The 21,071-nt window shown below is 31.0% G+C and overlaps 1 protein-coding gene across 13 annotated transcripts in view; it reads left to right on the top strand.

Moving 5' to 3' along the window:
- Window positions 1-21,071, top strand: part of TENM3 (teneurin transmembrane protein 3) — a 3,351,339-nt gene that overhangs the window by 1,050,068 nt on the left and 2,280,200 nt on the right. For all 13 annotated transcript variants that reach the window (XM_074276236.1, XM_074276245.1, XM_074276241.1 and 10 more), the window contains exon 4: window positions 11,965-12,018. The gene's annotated coding sequence lies outside the window, so the exon portion shown is untranslated. The remainder of the gene's footprint in view (window positions 1-11,964; window positions 12,019-21,071) is intronic.

A 21,071-nucleotide genomic window follows, 5' to 3' on the forward strand; every position in this document is an offset into this window, starting at 1 on the left:
AGCTGTGGGTCTAGACTAGGAAAACCTACATTGAAATATAATGAAATTAAAATTTAAACTTTGACCTTAAGTAAGTCACTAAATTTCTGTTTGTCTCAGTTTCCTCAACTATAAAATGAGAGGCATATTAGCACCTACATCTCAAGATTGTTGTGAAGATCAAATGAAATATTTGTAATGTATTTAAGACAGTGTCTGGAACATAGTAGCTAATATATAAATGCTACTTAATAATAACAACAACAACAACAATAATAATAATAATAATAATAATAATAATAATAATAATAACAATAATAATATTCCTAGGAAGGGAAAATTCTAATCTTGTGCTTTTTATTTAATACAAAATATTGTCTTGGGGAACAAGGGACCAAAATGATCAATTTTTGTTCAAAATATATCCCACTTTATCTAACCTAATTTCTTCATTTTACCAATCCAATAAATAGAATGACTTTTCCCTCCATCCCTAAATTTCTCTTGTTGTAATTCTGCATTTTTCAAGAATGACACTCCCTTTATTCAGTCTTGCTTGAGCCATATATCTGAAAGTGATACTTTCCTTATCTGATTTTGTACCAGATCTACAATGAGTTTTCATAGTCTTTGTTTACTTTGTGTACATATCTGTTCATTAAAATGAAAATTAAAATCCTCATCATGATAAGGAAATTGTCCTAATGATTCAAAGGCAAAAACTATTGCTGTGCAAATATGTTCATACATTTGATGAGCATTTATTAAATGGCCACTACATTCCAGGTTACTATATAAGGTTCTAGGGACACAAAGACAAAAACAAAACTTTCACTGCTCTCAAGGAGTTCACATTGTATTGGGAGAATCCACAAAATATTATGAAAATCATGGTAATCAAGAGATCTTGAAATGACCCTAGGGATTATTTCACCTGAAGATATGAAACTTGAAGTCCCCAGTATTCTCCAGTGAGACCCAGACTAGATAAAAATGTAATTGGGAAATGTTTAATACGACAATTAAAATAAAATGAAACATAGATGATGTTAATTTGTAGTTTTTTAAGTCAATATGTATCCAGAGGGATCTATTTCTATTTAAAGCTTGCCACCAGTCTAGTGCAATCTCCTCATTTTACTTTTGGGGAATTGAGGGTCAAGAAAGATTAAGTCACTTACTTAGAGAATGCCTTAGTAAATAAACCCCAATTCTTCCATGATTCCAAATTCAACATTCAACTCACTTGGGACAGTTTTGCAGTATAATGGAGAGAACATTGTCCTTAGAGTCAGGGAAGGACCTATATTTACTAGCTTCGTGACTGATTAATTCATTTTAACATCTTTCTGCTTCCATTTCCCTTTCTGTAAAATGTAAGGAATAATAGCACCTACTTCAAAGAGTTGTTAAGTTAAAATTAATAACAATATCTATATATTTTTAAAGTGTAATAAAATAATTAAGTCAACATGTATAACACTCTTTGAAGTGGTTTATAAAAGTTAGTGATGATAATGGTGGTGGTGGTTGTTTTGGTGGAAGTTGTGGTGATTCCAAAATGTACATAGTAAAAATAAACATAAACTATAAAATAAACAAAAACTAACCATAAACTATAATTAATTTTCTAGGAAGGAGACATTAGTAGCTGGAGAGATCAGGAGCAACTTTCTGTCAAACATAGCATTCCAGGTGAAATTTAAGGAACCTACTAGTTTGAAGAAGTAGAAATGAGGAGAAAGTACATTCTTGTCATTGGAATAACCTATGCCAGGGAACAGAAAATGAAGATTGGAGAGACAGAATGAAATGTAATAGGAAGAAACAACTTGATTAAAAAGAAGAAATTTGAAAAAAAGATTAATGTTCTATAACAAGTAGATCTAGAAAGTGAAAAGATTTTAAAAAGTCAAATAGAGGAATTTGTATTTTATTATTGGATATACTTGATCAAGAGAATAGTTTTTGTTGTAGAAATAAAATTTGTAGAAGGTGGCATAGCTGTGCCAGACATAAAATTGTATTACAAAGCAGTAGTCTGGTACTGGCTAAGAAACAGAGTAGTAGATCAGTAGAATAGGTTAGGTTCACAGGACAAAGTAGTCAATGACTGTAGTAATCTAATATTCGACAAATCCAAAGACCCCAGATTTTGGAATAAAAAAATCATTATTTGACAAAAACTGCTGGAAAAATTAGAAACTAGTATGGCAGAAACTAGGCAATGATCTACACCCAACACTGTCCAAAGAGAATGTCAAAATGAATTCATGATTTATACATAAATAGTGATATTATAAGCAAATTAGAAGAACAAAGGATAATTTACTCTCAGATCTGTGGAGCAGGAAGGAATTTGTGGCCAAAGAAAAACTGGAGTTCATTATTGAAAACAAAATAGATAATTTTGATTATATTAACTTAAAAAGGTTTTGTACAAACAAACCTAATGCAGACAAGAATAGAAGAGAAGTAAAGTGGGGAAAACATTTTTATATTCAAAGGTTGTGATAAAGGCTTCATTTCTAAAATATATAGAGAATTGACACAAATCTATGAGAATTCAAGCCATTCTCCAATAGATAAATAGCCAAAGGATATGAACAGATAATTTTTAGATGAAGAAATTGAAGCCATTTCTTGTCATATGAAAAGGTGCCCTAGATCACTATTGATCAGAGAAATGCAAATTAAGATAATGCCTGAGAGGTACTACTGTATACCTCTCAGATTGGCTAAGATGAATGGAAAAGATAATGATGAATGATGGAGGGGGGCGTGGAAAAAATAGGGGACACTAATACATTGTTGGTAGAGCTGTGAAATGATCCAGCCATTCTGGAGAGCAATTTAAAACTATGCCCAAAAGCGTTATCAAACTGTGCATACCCCTGTGATCCAGCAGTGTTCTTATTGGGCTTATATCCTAAAGAGATAATAAAGGAGGGAAAGGGACCCACATGTGCAAAAATGTTTGTGGCAACCTTTTTTGTAGTGAAAAGAAACTGGAAACTGATTTGGTGCCCAACAGTTGGTGAATAGCTGAATAAGTTATGGTATATGAATGTTAGGGAATATTATTGTTGTATAAGAAACAATCAGCAGGATGATTTCAGAGAGGCCTAGAGAGACTTATAGGAACTGATGCTAAGTGAAATGAGCAGGACAAGGAGATCATTGTACACAGCAACAACAAGATTATATGATGATCAATTCTGATGGAAGTGGCTCTTTTCAACAATGAAATGATTCAGATCAGTTCCAATGATTTTGTGATGAAGAGAACCATCTACATTCAGAGAGAGGCCTGTAGAAGCTAAGTGTGGGGTTACAACAGCATTTTCACTCTTTTTATTGTTGTTTGATTGCATTTTATTTTCTTTCTCATTTTCCTTCTTTTTGATTTGATTTTTCTTATACAACAAGATAATTGTATAAATGTATATGCATATATTGGATTTAATATATTTTACCATATTTAACATATATTAGATTACTTGCCATCTAGGAGAGTGGGTGGCAGGAAGGGGGGGGGAATTGGAACACAAGGTTTCACAAGGGTTAATGTTGAAAAATGATCTATGCATATGCTTTGAAAATAAAAAAGCTTTAATAGAAAAAGAAAGAAAATTTGTAGCTATGGTGGAAGATAGATTAGAGAAAAAAAGAGAGAGAATGGTTTAAGACCAATTAAAGGGCTATTGCAGTAATCAAAAAGAGAGGTAATAAAGACCTGAACTGAGGTGGGTGACTATGTGAAATACAGAAAAAGGGAACAAGAATGGGAGATATATTGTGGAGGTGGAATTGATGAAATTTGATAATTTACTGGCATGTGAGTGGTAAGAGTGAAGGAAGAATTCAAGAGTGATTTCAATAATCATTATGCCCTCCACAAAACTAAAAGGATTTAGGAGGAGGAAAAAGGTTTTGGGAGAAAGATAATATATTCTTTTTTTGGACATTAGCAGTCCTACAGAACTGGAAAGATTTTACAGTATAGACTCAGTGGTGGCTTATATTTATCTTTTGCAAAGATCAGCCTAGTGCAGTAAGAAAATGTATCATCACATTGACAGCAGAATAATGATTGTAATGATATTACAATCTGTTTCAAAAGATTGAATATCCATATTAATCAAATCTTTAAATTTTAGTTCTAATACAGAATTATAATTTTCACTACTATATTATTAATAGTATCAATATTATATTTATATTTTTCTCTTCCCTAGGACTATTAGGATACATGGAACAAAGTAGTCCCTTAAAACACATGTTGTTAAATGGATATGATATGAAAATTCATAACTAAGAGAACATTTTGGCAGTCATAATGAAACATCAATTGGATTTCAATGTGTTTTCACATTATTTTGTTCTTTTATCACATAATCCCATACTTCTTTATCCGTCAAATCTAACAATGAAGCACTTTAAAAAAATTCCTTCTCAAGTAATACTTTTAATGATTACAAATTCATTATCTGTACCTGTGTTCTTTCGATTTAAATTTAGAACTCCAAGTCGTTATTCTTGCTTTCTTGATAGAATAATATTTAACGAAAATAGTATACTATATATTCTATATCTATGTATGTATGTATGTGTTTATATATATATATATATGTATATATATATATATATATATATATATAATGTGTATTCTATCATAGCATATAGTATTTGTAGTGCCATACTGCTATTTCTTTCTGGAGAAAAATATTGGGTTTTGCCATTGAAAAAACATAATATGGAGAAATGAGGGAGAAGGAAAATAAGCCCAAATATAATTATAACACTCTCATGGATGTTCTCTCATGAATGGTTCAACTACCTCATTTCTCATCTTTTCAATAAAAGTTTTCTACAGCTGTCAATAATACAAATAATAAAGATCTGGATTATCATATATTTCTCAAAAATCATAGTGGTTTCCTATTGATTCTATATAAAAATACAAACAATTCAACTTGGCATACATATCAAGGCCATTGCTGTTCTGGCTACTATTAATGCCTTTATCTTAATTCTAACCAGAGTGGTCTGTTTCCTATTCCTAGAATCCAGCTTTTCATCTACCACTCTCCTGAAAGCCTAGAATCTATTCCTTTCTCAGTCCATCTCTTTAGAACCTCTCAAATCTCCTCTCAAGGATTACTTCTTAAAGGAAGCCTTCTATCTCCATCTCTCCTTGGTGTCTAACTATATCCTTGGATGTAGTTGACATATAAAATTACTTGTTGAGTTGAATTAAAAAAAACAGAAGAAAATTCCTACTGGATCAGAGATGCAGAAAAAATAAAACATATAGATGGTTTTGACTTAGAAGAGTTCAAGGACTTAGAAATATGGTTGTGTGTTTTGTATAAGATGTATGGATTTGAATTAAAACTGGGAATAATCTCTATAGCACAAAAATCAAAATTTTTATAAGAATGTAAATGAATAATGTATTTATGTAAATGTCTATTGTGTAGCTATTTTACCTTTATAAATACAAATATACATTGTGCATATATATATACATGTAAAATCACATAAACATAAATACACATACATGTGTATATATGCATAAGCATATATGCACAGAATTACAAATCCATATGTACACATCTATCCATATATACTCACATGTGGATATACCTTATGGATATGTGTATGTACACACACACACACACACACACACACACACACACATATATATATATATATATATATATATATATATATATATACACACACACACACACACACACACACATACACACATATACATGAGTGTGTATTTCATTTATTTATTTCTAGATTTATATCTACATACCCTGCTTTGGTGAAATGTCCAATAAAGAAAAAAGGCAGAGGTGTCCCTTCTAAGGTCCAAGGGTATCTGGGTTAACAGAAGACACAGTTAGCCAATTTTGTTAGATTATTTAGACACAAATACACTAAATTATAAATCGCACTAGCAACTTTTGGCCTACCAAACTGAACTGCTGCCAAGTACATTTTTGTATTATTTATTCTCCTTTCTCCTTCACTTTCCCTAGTTTGTTTAAATATTCAAAGAAGGATAGAAAGAAAAAAAAAAAGAGAAAAAAATTAAGGAGAAAAATAAAGGGGGAAAGGGACAAGAGAAACAGGAAAGAGAAAATAGGAAAAGGCATTCCATACAAATGTACCCTGTGGATCTTTATAAGTGTCTGATACCTGGAGAAGTAGAATTGTCTAGTGAATAGTCAGCCTAGGAATTAGGAATGCTCAGGTTAAAAGTCCTGTCTTACAAATATTTCTGTGAATACGAATTTTTAGGAATATGAGAATACTAGGAATATGGCAATGAATAAATTGCTTTCAAATTATAGAATAGTTAGAGGGAGTACTCACATGAAAAATTCCCAGAAGAGATAACACTACACTTCTAGACCAATGCCTCCTCCCTCCCACATGTACCGTAGCCAAAATATCCATTGTTTAGTAATTGAAAACTTTCAAATATTTTTCAGATGTTATTTGATGCACATAAGCATCTCTCAAAAATAGTAAAAAAAATATGTACATAGCATATGGCAAAATGCTTGAACTAAAGATAAAAGGAGATTTGTAGACCTTCAGAGCTGAACAATTTTATACTGTGGTAAAATTCACATTGTTTCATGTGACTATAAAAATAAAAGACAATTATTTAGAGCTAAATATTATTCAGATTCCAGAAAAAGATAGTAATAAAAATATTTCTTTAATGCTCCTTTATAAGATATAAATTGGCATATAAATAGGAACTTTTATGCATAGTCACAGTCTTTTGTTTATTGCTATAAATCAAAGTTGGTGCTAGTGCCCTTGTTGTCATTAGAGTTAATGGTGTGCCATGTTTTCTTTTTTTTAATTTTATTTTTCTAGGCATTCTGTCAAATTTGTAGTGATTCAGCCATAGTATTTTCACTTGGTCCTTTTGGGACATAGCATAGACATTTTCAGGAACATTGAATGGGAACTGAAATTAAACCTCTGAACACAAATTAACTTTATAAACATCATCTAATTGACAAATGATGATAGGCCACAGGAATTACAAGATATAATTTTCACCAACCTTAAATAGAAGGTTGAGTTTTTTAAAAATCATATTTCAAAAATTGACTATTTCCAGAAACATCTGAACTCATAGGTCAAAAGTCAAACCTTAATCCTGTAACTTTAAAATTAGAACAGAAGCTCAAAAAATTTTTCCTCCTGTATTTGTAGTTGTCAACAGACATTTTTAAAGGCTTATGACAGACATCATACTAGTTTTGGAGATAAAAAAAAGGCAAAAATAGTTTCTGCCCTCAAAAAGCTTAAAATCTAATGATAAATAATACTTGTGTGCAAAGGTATCTCAATAAAATTGAAAATAATGTCAGAGAAAAGACAAAAGAAGACATTAGAGGGCACAAATAAATACAAGATAATCCAGAAATGCAACTGATATTTCCTTCTGTTAATAAATTCTACCAATTATTAGCTTCAAAAATCTGAATTTAAAAAAATGGCAACAAAAAGTAACCAAATGTTAAAAAAGAACAGAAATTACAGTAGAACATCATATTTTCAGACTGCATAATGTATCCACCTTCATTCATTTTATATTAAGCACCCAAACTTGATGATGGTGAAGTTAATGGTGCCTAACTTACTCCCAGAAAGTGTCTCACACTGAGAAAATCTGGCTCATTATGAACTATTTTGTGGCATCAGTCATGTTACGAGGTGACAAGCTTTAGAAGACAAACATTATGGATCAATCTTCAGAGGCCTGCCCTACATGTAGCCAAAAATGCTCATTGGCAGAACAAAACCGAAAGCTCTTAATGAATTCTGTTTCCTTGGCAGCATACTGTCAAATTATGCAGTAATAGCAAAGAACTAGAAAACCATACCAGGAAAGCAGCATGTCTTGGCTAGCTGACGGACTGGGTCTGGCCTGAGATTCCCAACAAGCTGAAAAGCAGAGCTATATTATTAGAATGAGCTAAAGTGGTAATACAGACTAATGGGTTATCCAAGGGTGACCTCTAGAGCTTCTATCAATGGCTCAGCTTCTTATATATTTCACTGGCATCTTCCTGAATAGTCAGTGGGTCAACTAATTATTCTGGGAGGTCACAAAATGGCAAGTATTGACTTTCTAATCTAGGAATCCAATTCCTACTAGACCAACTCATCATCCAGGATTAAAAAATGGATATATGTTGTGTATAGCAATAAAGAAAAGATTAAAATATTCTGAGGATATGTCCAGATGTCCTGACATGGTTGGGGGAATATTGGGGTTTATTTTCTCATCTTAGGTTATCTTAGATTCCATTTCAAATTGGATAATCTTATTCCTATTTTAAGTCCGAATGATCAGAAAAAAAATGGAAAATATATTAAAATGTATGTATATTTTTAGAGGGGATAGAAAAAGGACTTAAAATTATATGAAAATGGAATGTCTGATTACATTAATATTGCCTAATTTTCATCCAGTATCAGATTTGGAATTTTAAAGTGATACTGATTCAAAAGAACATTTCCCAAACAACTTCAACCAAATAGGTGGCTATATTGTGAAGTTGATGTAGTGTTGGATTAGTTGTCAGGAAAACTTGAGTTTAAATCTTACTTCTTATGTTTACTAAATATAGACCCTGGTCAGGTTATTTAACCACTCAGTTTTCTTATCTGTAAAATGAGGATTGAATAGAATCTACCTCCAAGAATTGTTGTAGGGATAAAAATATATCTATTTCTATCTCTAATTTGTATTCATGGACATTATCTATCTAGACACAGTATTTTGCAAAGGTTAACACTTTGTAAATGCCTAAAACTATATAAGTGATTATACTAATCATTCTGTTCCATAATAATAAAGATCTTATGGGCTATTTTTAAGTTTTCTTTCTATCTTATACATCCTTATATTTAACAAGATATTCATCATGGTAGAGGTCTTTCTTTAGCATTTCAATTTTATTCATCCCAGGTCCTCTGTTTCATCTCCTTGTACCCATCCTATCACCTCTAGAATATATTCTTCCCATACACAGATATGATATTCCTGATTTAGACATTGGTACTATAGTTGTGCCATGGAAGGAATTTGTCAAGATTCCTTATTTACCTATTTTTCCAAATAGTTTACTTAGTACTGAAATTAATTGTTCCTTAAACATTTGGTAGAATTCACTTGTGAATCCATCTGGCTCTGGAGATTTTTTATTAGGAAGTTCATCAATGACTTAGTCAATTTCTTTTTCTAAAATGGGATCATTTAAGAAATTTAAATCCAGAGGCAGTTAGGTTGTTTAATCTGAAGAATAGAAGATATAGGGGCAAGAGAGGACATAATAATTGTCTTACAGCATCTGAAGGAGAAATTAGATTTGTTCTTTTTGGTGTCAGAATCAAGGTTGAAATGGAAAAGAAATTTTACTCCAACATGACCATGGAGCTTTACCAAGTGCAGCTCAAAAGGTAAAGTGATTCTTTAGCATGGGAAATGCTTCAAAGTCAATACTTGTCAGGAGGACTTGAGTTCAAATTTGACCTCAGACACTCAAATACTTCCTGGCTGTGTGGCCCTGGGCAAATCACTTAACCCCAGTTGCCTCAGCCAAAAAGAAAAAAAAAAAAAACTTATTTAACATTTCCTCTTCTGTTAATCTGGGCAATTTATATAACCATTCAGGCTCATATTTTCAGGAAAACCTGCTTTTCAGATATACTAGTTTTGTGACCAAGGAAAAATCACTTGATCTTTCCAAGTCAGAAGCCACTCTCTAGAGCTGTATTATAAAAATGTTGCCCATTTACCTTAATAGAGGGAATTTCCATAACAGAAAATTTGCAAACTGACAGAAACACCCATAAGGACAAATACAAATTGCTCGGTAGGGTAGGTTTCCAGGGAACTATCTGAAGTGGAGGAAGAATAAAGGAAATGAGAAAAAACAGGTGAATCTAAAAAACAAAAACAAAAATGTTCTTTTCCTTAGAGTCTGTTGTCCAATTCTATATCCAAAGACTAGACATCAAGAGCAACAGCATCTTCAACACCCCTGAGTGTAGACATTTTACTCTCTTTGGGTCCTAGGAATGACTGGGAGTTTACAGAAATTTGAAGATATTTGCCTGAGAAGGTGGGGAAGAGATTCTCAATTGGAACTGTTCTTAAAATTCTAACATGGGTTATTCCTTTGTACCACACCCATATATTCTCCAGGTAGCACCACTTAGTTTTATACTCCCATGGTTGCAGCAGAACACAGCACAAGGGCTAGCACATATAGGAGAGAAGAATTCTGGGTTGCTTTTGTTGGGTTAATTTAAGAAGGAAAATGGATGAAATCAGAACACTAATGAATGCATATACAGTGAGATATGGAGGGCATTTTTTTTTAATTCCAGATATTTGTCTGTATGCATATTATTACTTGTTCCTTATTTATGTTGCCCAAAGATAAAACTACATTGCTGAGAAAGAGGGAGGGAAGGAGGGAAGAAAGGAAGATGAAAAAGAAAGACAGACAGATACAGATGGAAATAGAAATAGAGAGTGTAAATGACAGAGAGACACAGAGACCAAGACAGAGATGGAGAAAAATGGAGAGTGAGAAACTGAAAGAAACAGAGAGACAGAATTTGAGATTGAGCTATTTTATGTTGTAGGTAAATTACATTATAAATATATGCTTTATAATATAATATTTGATATAATAGTGTTTTAAAATTCTTGATACATTTACAACATGGGGGACCATTTATGTATATATACAGAGGTTTAAGTTTTCCAAAAGTAGAATATTTGTTTTTAGAGTTCAGAAGGTATACACGACTATCAAAACTTTGGATTTTGTTTATTTTTTAAATTTTTGTTATTATTGATTACAAAACTTTCTCTATGATTTTGCTTTAATCTAGATGTGTCGCTGTTACTTAATATAATGTCCAAATATTTACTTTGACTAAAATGAATAATTAAGGTATAATTTGTTTCTATTGGCCATTTCTAGGGTAAATATGGGGAAGAAGAAAAAGAAATTTACATGATAAATTTGTTGAATTTTTTTAAAAAAAGGAAAAGCAAATTGTACATATTTGCAGTTCTGTATGTAATCATTTAAAATTATACTGTTATGGACATAAATTTTAAAATAAGATAAATTTTTAAAAATAATTTTTAAAAGTTTTTTAAAGATTTAAAAAATTAATTTAAAAAATGACTAAGCATAGTTTGGGAAGGAGTTGGCTTTGCCTCAGTGTTGTTTCTTACAAATGCCTTCTTTTGGCCTTTCTGTTCTAGGTAATTATTATCTTAATTCACCTTGTGTATAATACACAACTTGTGTATAAAAATAAGTCTTAAGAACAGATAATTGAAGACCCCTGACTACACCCCTAAGCAATAGCTATTTGTGATGGAATCTGTCTAACTGAACAGTGTTTGAGTGTCCAGAAGTACATGTGTCCCCCAAATGAATCAAATCCTATTTTTTCTGTCATTTTCCAAATTACTTTCCTAGATTAAAAAAGTTCTGTTTAACAAGATAAATTAAGAGAGTGATTCAAATGAAAATTAAAACCATTTTAAATTCACTCAAGGATAACTGATTATCAGATTATTCATTACCATGGTAAGAGAAAGAGTGATTTTTTATATGTTCTTTATTGTTTTAGCAAAGGTTTTCTCCCTTTTATAAAGAATAACTTTATTCTATAACAGAAAGTTTTCTTATGCTTTCTCAATTGTATTTTCCAAGTTATGAGGTGCATTCAGACATAATTTTCATTTGCCATTTGTAGTTCTTAATTCATGCAAGGAAACTAAAATGGAGACATTATGGTCATTATATTTCTTATTTATTAATATAAAAGAGGCTTATTAGCTGTTACAATTCAGAGTGCATTGTATTTTAAATTAATATATTCATGTTTTTTCTGACTTTTTTACAGGCAATAACTTCCAGCTGGTGTTGTAGATATAGATTTTGCTGCAAGGAAATAACAGTAAGTGTTTATGTTTATGTAATAACTTCCTAAAAGCATTAACATCTTGATATTTGTGACTCTTCTATTGCCTAAGTCTTTTTTTTTAAGTGACTATGACTACATAGCCTTAGTTGTGGTAACTCATCCCATTTTATATGTATATATATATATATATATATATATATATATATATATATATATATATATATATATATATATATATATATATATATATATATATACTAATGGTATTTTACATTGAATTTTAATAGTTTAATGTCAGTGTATTTTTCAAATGGTGAGGAATGTATAAGGGAGTAAGTTTTTCAGGTTTATTTACTCTTTTTGAAGCAAAACCCCCTGACTAAATTTCACATTTGCTTTGGTATTTAGCCATGTGATTTTTTGTTTAATGAAATGATTAGAACACATTTATTGTCAATGCTCAATTATCTTCATGCAGAGAATTAAACCATGTCATAAAATATATTAGCTATTGATTTCTTATTGGACACATGAAATACTAGTGGAATAGTGTTATAGAAAGATAACTTTTGTTTTGTTTTGTTTTGTTTTGTTTTGTTTTTTTGGTAAGGGGTAGTGTTGGGTCACAAGATCTTGACTCAAATCCTTTCTCTGCTATTTACAACCTGAGTTTGGGAAAGACACAGACTAAAGAATCTCTGAGGTATCATTTAAATCTCAATCTTAGAATCTTTTATTGACTGCTCTGCTTCTTTAAACATATTTTTCATTAAAACTGGAAAAATACTTTTTGTAAAAGAAGCAGTCCATCTATAAAGTTGAGTAACTGGAAATGTATTATGTTTTCAAACCATACAATTTAGAACAAGACTCTAACAACCATCTAATCAAATCTCTATATTTCACAGATAAGAAATCTGATTACATTGAATTTTATCACACAGTTGGCAGCACTAGGATTTAAACTCAGTTCCCTTGGCTCTATAGCCATTGGTCTTTCTTCCAAAGCATTGTAAAGGAAAATGTTAAAAGATGATAAGTGTAATACTTGGTTAAACTTTAAGTGAGTGGATTTATCATTAGGTGATTACTTAAGTAAATTACTTAATTTACTTTATTATTGAACTAAAAGAAATCATTTATTTGTGGAAGATCTCTCCAAAATTTTAATGATTTTTTTGTAATGAATGCTATGAAATATAGTAAATTCTTTATTGAGCTATATCATCAATTATTTGGAAAGGTACTCCAATTTACTTTTTCTTTAAGTACAATTATTATTATTATGTTAAAACTTGTTTACAGTTTTAAAAATTGTTTGGAAGTGATAGTTGTCTTAACTTTTGGAAATATTTAGAGCTACTAATATACAATATCTAGAGACTAAATGTACATGTGATGCAGATAAATTGATAGTTAAATATATGATGGTCATGCAAGATATGAATACTGTTATTACCAATTATGAGTAAATGTCTCTTGCCTTGGAGTGCATTGTTGTCATTATATGAGGTTAATAGGTTACCAGAATGTTATTTTAGTGAGGTGCATTTTCTAAACTCTCCTTTCCATAGTAGTTATTCTTAGTAGCCACAGTATCTTTAAAATGATATAAAAATTTATGGCCTCTCTATCAATAAGCAATCAAATGATTAAAATAATAAATCATTATTTTCTGTATCTAGGAATATGGAGGATTTCACTTCAAGTACTGAATTTTCTTCTTTTTTACATTATCTTAGTCTTCTACTATGTAGCTAGAGTGTTCATTAATCCTCTCTTGAGTTCTTAAGGAGAAACATGACATTATGTCATCCACTTATCAAAATGATGGTTTCTAGCTGGAGGGTCTATCTGGCATATGTTTTATCTGTATACAGACAGATATACACATGGGCTTAAAAAACAATCATTTAATGCATCAAAGGCTTAGGTGTTTATTGTTGTTTATTTGACAACATCTATGCTTTCCAGTGTGGAGATATAGATTGATCTCACAAAAGAAAAATTTTGAAAAATAAAGTGGTTTCTTGGTACATGTGATGGACTTAAAGATATTCAGAAATTGGTTGATGGAAGAGATCTAGATCTATCTAAAATTCCTTCCCTTTCTTCCTCTTCTTCATGTAAGTGATTCCAAGATTGATTAGTGTTACTTTATTCAATGATTCTACTGTACTAAAGTGAGTCATGCCTTGGAGAATCTGAGATCTAATATTTATTTCCTAGATTGAATTATGAAATATAATTCAATAGCATCACTGAACTGTGTTCTTTCATTCTCCTTTATGAATTCTTTTCTGGATATTCTTACCTAATATGTAACACAGATACACACATGTACACACCCACATCTCACCTTATGTGTTCCTTGTCACCCAAAATAATGGCCTGATAACCCACTCTTTTCCTTATTTCATATTACATAGTAGGAATTGGGAAAGGCACTCTGTTGAGATTGAAGAATTGACAAGTTAGAAAACATAGTCTACTAATACTATTTATGGTACTAGCTAACCCACAGTTTGACCTTGCACAGATACTTAATCTCTCTGAACCTAAGCTTCCTTGTGTGTGAATAAGTGAGTTGGGTCAGACAAATTATAAAGTGTACTTCTAAGACAATTCATATGATCCTAATTCCATGGGCCACAGATATAATTGTTTGGCTATTCCAGACAATATGATGTTAAAATGGTTTCTCCAATGCTAAGTATTTTAAATTCTACTTTGCTACCTCATTAATCCATAATTAGATTTCACATAAAGTCTAGTAGTAGTTCCAGAGTTAGGAAATTCATTGTAACTTTAATCTTAGAATATTTTTTACTTGATACACCAATTTTGCTAGATAAATTTTTATACACACACACACATATATGTGTGTGTTATATAACAAGTTACATGTTAGCATATTTTATAAATAGAAAATACATGTTATAAGTTAATATAGAATTAATGTTATATGTATATAACTATATAGAAATGTATTTGCATATTTTATATATGCATATACATATACATATATGTGTGTGTATACACACACGTGTACTTGTATAAGGTCATATCTCACATTAGTTCTGCTAGTTCTGCTGAGATCAGGGGAGATGAAGGATAGTCTTGAACCAGATGATCTTTAAGGTTCTGTCCATCTCTGAATTCATTACATATACATATATATGTATACATATATACTTGGCAGGATCGTAAATTCTGATTTAAGGCTAATGGGGACATTAGAGATTACCTCTAATCTTCATTTTCTATACTAATAAAATGAGGCTCATGGTTGAAATGATTTCCTCAAGATATATCTTGTAAGTACACAACTAGAATTTGATCCCAAGTCTTCTAGCTCCAAATTCAGCATGTACCAGATACTTTATCTTTGGCATATGTCTGACTGAAACAAATGAGATTAGATTCTAATAGAAATAGAATTTTAAAATCTGAATATACATTTTCTAAAGAGGGACTTTAAAAAGTTTTAGATATGAAATGTAGATGCAGACACCTGTATTTATTTTAAATACCAATTTTTAACAACAGAGCCAACTGAATGAGCATGAAGAGTTAACATAACACATAATTCTGGAATAATCAATTAATCTGTTTGATAAGCTTAAATTTTCAATAACACTTAAAGTGATTAAGGTGTCCAGAATCCATAATTCAAGGACACTTTGGCATAAATGAGGGTCATAACTAAAACCTACTCTGTTAAGTAGTATCCATTATCTATAGGAACTGAAAAGGGGAAAAAATTGCCGATGATGGCAGATTAAAGGAGTAAAACGAACTCCTTTCCCAAATATACAAATTGCTTTAATGCTGTTTCAGAAACCACCATTTCCATCTATAAAGCTATTACTAAATCCCAATGTTGTCAGGTTCCTCTAAGAGATTATAACCTTTGAAATTCCCACTGCTCTAACATGTAGGAAATAGTTTAGCACCCTTCAGCCCTGAAGATGAATAAAACAGTATTCTCCAGAGCATCAGGCCATACCAATACTGTTGCCAGATGATAAAATAGCTTATTTATGTGCAAAATATCTTCTCATCTTTAATGGGGGAAGGGTATTACCCTTCATTTTAATTATGTAATGTCTACTTGTTTCAGCTTCTATATTTTTTGATCAGTATGGGCCAAGCATATTTTTCACTTGGCGACATGCTCATTACATTTCAATATGTAAAGGATGCTTCATTTCATGTATGTGGATGTACCCTCCAGTGAAGGGAATCAAAATCATTCTCTCTTAGTAGATGATCTTCATACATTACTATAGCTGAAATGTTTTATCATCGTTCATCTTCTTCTTCTTCTTCTTCTTCTTCTTCTTCTTCTTCTTCTTCTTCTTCTTCTTCTTCTTCTTCTTCTTCTTCTTCTTCTTCTTCTTCTTCTTCTTCTTCTTCTTCTTCTTCTTCTTCTTCTTCTTCTTCTTCTTCTTCTTCTTCTTCTTCTTCTTCTTCTTCTTCTTTTTTAACCAGAGTGAATCATAAGACCTATATTTAAAGCTTTTAAAATTTGTTTTGCTGGTATGGTCTTTGAAAATGCAAGAGCAATGTCACACCAGACAGGTAGGCACTGAAGTCAGACCATATTGAAATATATTCACCATAAAAGAAATGATAGTTTTTTTTTTTTGAAAAATATTTCTGTAAGCATTTAGGGAGGAGGTATAAGTATACAGGAGTGACAATGAGGATGAAGATGAGGATGAGTATAGTGCTTTAAAGTTTCTAATTTGCTTTCACATCATCTCTTTTATTCCTCACAATAATCTGGTGAAGAAAGTGATATTCTTACATTCATTTACAGAAGAGGAAACTGAGGCTCACAGAGGTTTACTAAACCAGGCAGCTATTGAGGATCAGAGCTCAAGTCTTGACTCCAAATTCAGTGTTTCCTTCACCACCCAGCTGCCTCAGACGAAAGCAATCAAGTATATATATTTTTTAAGATAAATGGTGTCTATGAATTTTGACCCATTTATTGATTCTTAATTTGTTTATTGTTTATTTATTTATTCATTTATTTTTTGCTAAGGAAATTGGGGTTAAGTTTCTTGCTCAGGGTCACACAGCTAGGCAGTGTTAAGTGTCTGAGCTCATATTTGAACTCAGGTCCTCCTGACTTCAGGGCTGATTAGTTTATATTTTAAATTAATATTGCTGACTAGGTAGTCATATTCAGCTATCTCCTGGTTATCACAAATTTAATGTAGCTAAAACGAAAGTTAGTCATTTTATTCCTCCAATACACTCATTACATTCTATTTTGTCAGTGGTTCAAATGTCATTATAGTTATGCAATTTGCAATGTCATAGTCATTTTTAACTCCTTTCTCTGAAATTGTATATATTTCCAATTACCAAGGTATGAGGCATTAAATTGATCCCATTCTTGTACTTCACTCCCATTATTCTTATACAAGTCTTCAAGAGTCTTTACTTGGAGTATTATAATATGCCAATAGCTAATTTTCCCTGTCTTTGCTTTCTTCATTCCAGTTCATTCACAATACTACCACCATAGTAATTTCCTTCTGTTTCTCCTCTATGTTAATTCTTCTATTCAGAAGTATTTAGGAGTTATTTTCCCTGTTTCCAGAATAATCTAAGCTCTCAGTCCTATTTCACAATATTTTTTGTAAATGAATACTCCTCTCCCATTAAACTGGTCTAGATTATTCTTTTTCCAAACCAAATATGAGTGTTTTCTTACTTTGTTTTGCCCTGGTCTTGAATGCCCTTCTATTTCACCTTGTTAGATACCTGTTGCCCTACAAAGTACACTTTAACCCTCATCACGTTTCTTAGTATAATCATCACAATCAAAAGAATAAAAATAAATAAATTCCCAAACTCTTATCTCATTTCCCCATAAACTCAGAGAACTTTATTTTCTATATAGCTTATCTGGCTATGGATAAATCACACAGTGAACATGTCAGAAACGGGACTTCATGATTTTCCAAGGCCAGTTCTCTATCAACTCTGTCACACTTCCTTCTTCTAAGGTTACAAAGAGAAGCAAAAGTCATAACGTGAAAATAATCATAAGTGAATCAACCACTTATAAAACAGTACTCACTGGAACAATTTTTCCCACTCAGGGCTAGTATTTACTCTCCCTTGTTCCCACCTATCATGATCAACATCTTTAAGGTAGTTCTCTAATTACGTGAAGTAATTCAAAAAAAGAAAATTTTGAATTTTGAAGATAGAACATCCCTTAAACACTTTCTTTCAGACATTGTTTTAAGTCTGGCTAGTCAAATATATGCACAAATGATATTCTTCACCCTCTAGAAAATTACATTCCTATATAAGAAGACCACAGAAAGAGGGGAGACTGAAAAAGTAGTGGGAAAAAAGGTACATTAACTTAAGTAAAATAACTATTATGAAGTAATAAAAGTCCTAGAACATGAGTCTGGTTAGGATTAAAATGAAACATGGTTAGGGAGGCTTCTGAAATAGTGCTCTATAGTAATGATTCATCAATGAGGAGAGGAGGGCTTCAGAGCAATTTTTTTTCCTAGGTGAAAAGAAAAAAGAGCAATTATAGCTTCAATTTTTGGTAACTATAAAGTAAAATCAGCTTTATTTTCATTATTTTAGTTTTATTTTTTCAATATAAAGTCTGAATTAAGCTTTTCCTTCTCCCTACCCACAACTTTTACTACAAAACAGATAAGTAGTATAGTGGATAGATCTGGATCTAAATTCAAATGTGAACTCAGTTGTTTTACTTGCTAGGTGACCCTATGCATTACCCAACTTCTGTCTTTCTCAGATATCTCAACTGTAAAATTTGGACAATGATAGTTGTTTCAGATTGTTGTAGTGATCAAATGAAAAATAATTATTGTGTTTTGTATGGTGCAACCACATAATAGGAGCTTCCTTCCTATTTAATTTAACCTAGTTAATAATTTAGAATTCACTGTATATGTATATAGTTGTCTGGAAACCACTACCTCTCCATTTTCTTGGTTATTTTAAAGTTTTTATGAATTTAAACTATTTTGAGACAGTATTATGATAGAACCAGTTCATATTGGCTCTCATGAACAATTTAATATCTCTTGAAGTTTTCATGAAAATCAAATGAGATAGTATTTTTAAAAGTAATTAGCAAATCCCTGCCACATAGTAGGAACTATATAACTAGTATTTATATTATTTTCAGCATAAGCATTTTCATCTAGAAAATCAGCAAATGTGACAAACTTCGTTATGATGTATTATTTTTTGTTGATTGTCTAGATTTAACAAAGTGATAGAGAAAATATTTAATAATGCAAATTAAATGTAAAATGTGTCTATGGTTTTAGCAAAATGTTTGTTAAACACTTACTGGCACACTGATATGAGGATTCATAGAAATTTAAATTTTCTACTGTATGCATATAATTTAACTGAAGAATTTCACCTAGATGATGATAATAGGTCTTCTCTTTCCTTGAAACATCTGATTCTATAGACCTATGCATAGATTGTTGTTTTAATATTTTACATAAAAACTTACTTCAGCAATAATCCAATAAAAGAAGGTTACAATGAATATGTTTTAGATAACATATCTCAAACTAAATCAATAAAGTGCTATATCCGCATTTTCCCCGTCCTTCTGGTTGCTAGGTTTTTTTTTTCTCCAAAACTAAAATGTACAGCTGAAAATTAAAATAACATCATTCTTTTTATTGTTGCCAAATCATTGTGATAACTATATTCATATGTCATGGAATAGATGTAACAGACCAGTGCTAAAATATTTTTTACACTAAGCATTAGAATGATGCATAGATAAAACATTTTAAACCATATTTCAAAAACATTAACAACTAATAAAAGATGTTATACAATTGAGCAATAGGCCCAGAAGAATGAAAGCTTACCATGAACAGGCTTTTTTTTTCTAAATCTTATCTTTGCAATGTAAATGTTTGCACTTAAGAACTCAATAATGATAAATCATCATTTTTTATGTATAGTATATTATTCCTAGAAAAGTTGCATGTTAGTATTCTGGAAAAGGTGAGAGGGTAAACAGAAAGGTACATGATAGCTTTATTATATATTTAAAAGCAATAGCAAATTATACATAATAGATTTGCAGTTTCATACATAATTATCTTTTTTTCTATTCTACCATAATATTGAAAGGCTTATTTTATTTCTTAAGTTCACAAACAAATCAATGTTTTTTAAAAAGCAATTGCAGTAAATTCCTAGGTGATGCAAATATAATATTTTACTTTGTTTTCTAATTTTGGATTTTAATTCTTTTGTATTAACTTTTCATACATTAGGAAAATGACTACTTAAAACTAAACTGGATAGGTTGACAAAATTTTAATGTTTAAGGTTAATGTTTAACCCTATAATAAACTATTGTAAAAGTCATCGCCAGGAACAACACAATGCCAGTTGCTTCAAAAGTAAAGTCTTTTCCTAGGATATTAAATTTGATGATTTTGTGACTAATGAATCCTTATTACCTCATTAACCATTAATCACCACATGATTCCTGATTGTAGGAGATCATGAAAAAATATGGTTCCATTTCTCCCCAACTCCTATTCCTGTGTGTTTATTAACCTTTTATGGAATAATACACATAAAAGTCAATCAAAATAAATTGATCATCCGATGTGTATAGAAAATGAATACTAAGTTCTGAAAGCCAGAGTAAATTATTGATAGTCAGAGGCCACTTATGCAATATGATTTGAAAGGACCTTAAAAAGTCCAAAACTTAAAAATCAAGTTGTTCACCATTTTACCACTAAGGAAAAAATACAGCCATCAAGATTTATTCTTGTGGTTTCAGAGTGGTGGTGATGGTGTTTTCTTGTGAACTAAATATATGGTTTCATTGCATAAGAAATTTTTAGTGAGAAAACTCCATGCATCAATGAAGAATACCATTCACTCCTAAAAATGCAAATGGATACCTTCTCTGCAACTTAGAATGTACTCAGAACAATGTGAAATTATGCAACTTCTATACTGGCAATGTGTCAGAGATGTGATTTGAACAGAGGTCTTCCTGAATGAGCCAAACCAAGGCT

The sequence above is a fragment of the Sminthopsis crassicaudata genome, chromosome 6 (assembly GCF_048593235.1).
Source record: "Sminthopsis crassicaudata isolate SCR6 chromosome 6, ASM4859323v1, whole genome shotgun sequence".
Classification (NCBI taxonomy): Eukaryota; Metazoa; Chordata; class Mammalia; order Dasyuromorphia; family Dasyuridae; genus Sminthopsis; species Sminthopsis crassicaudata.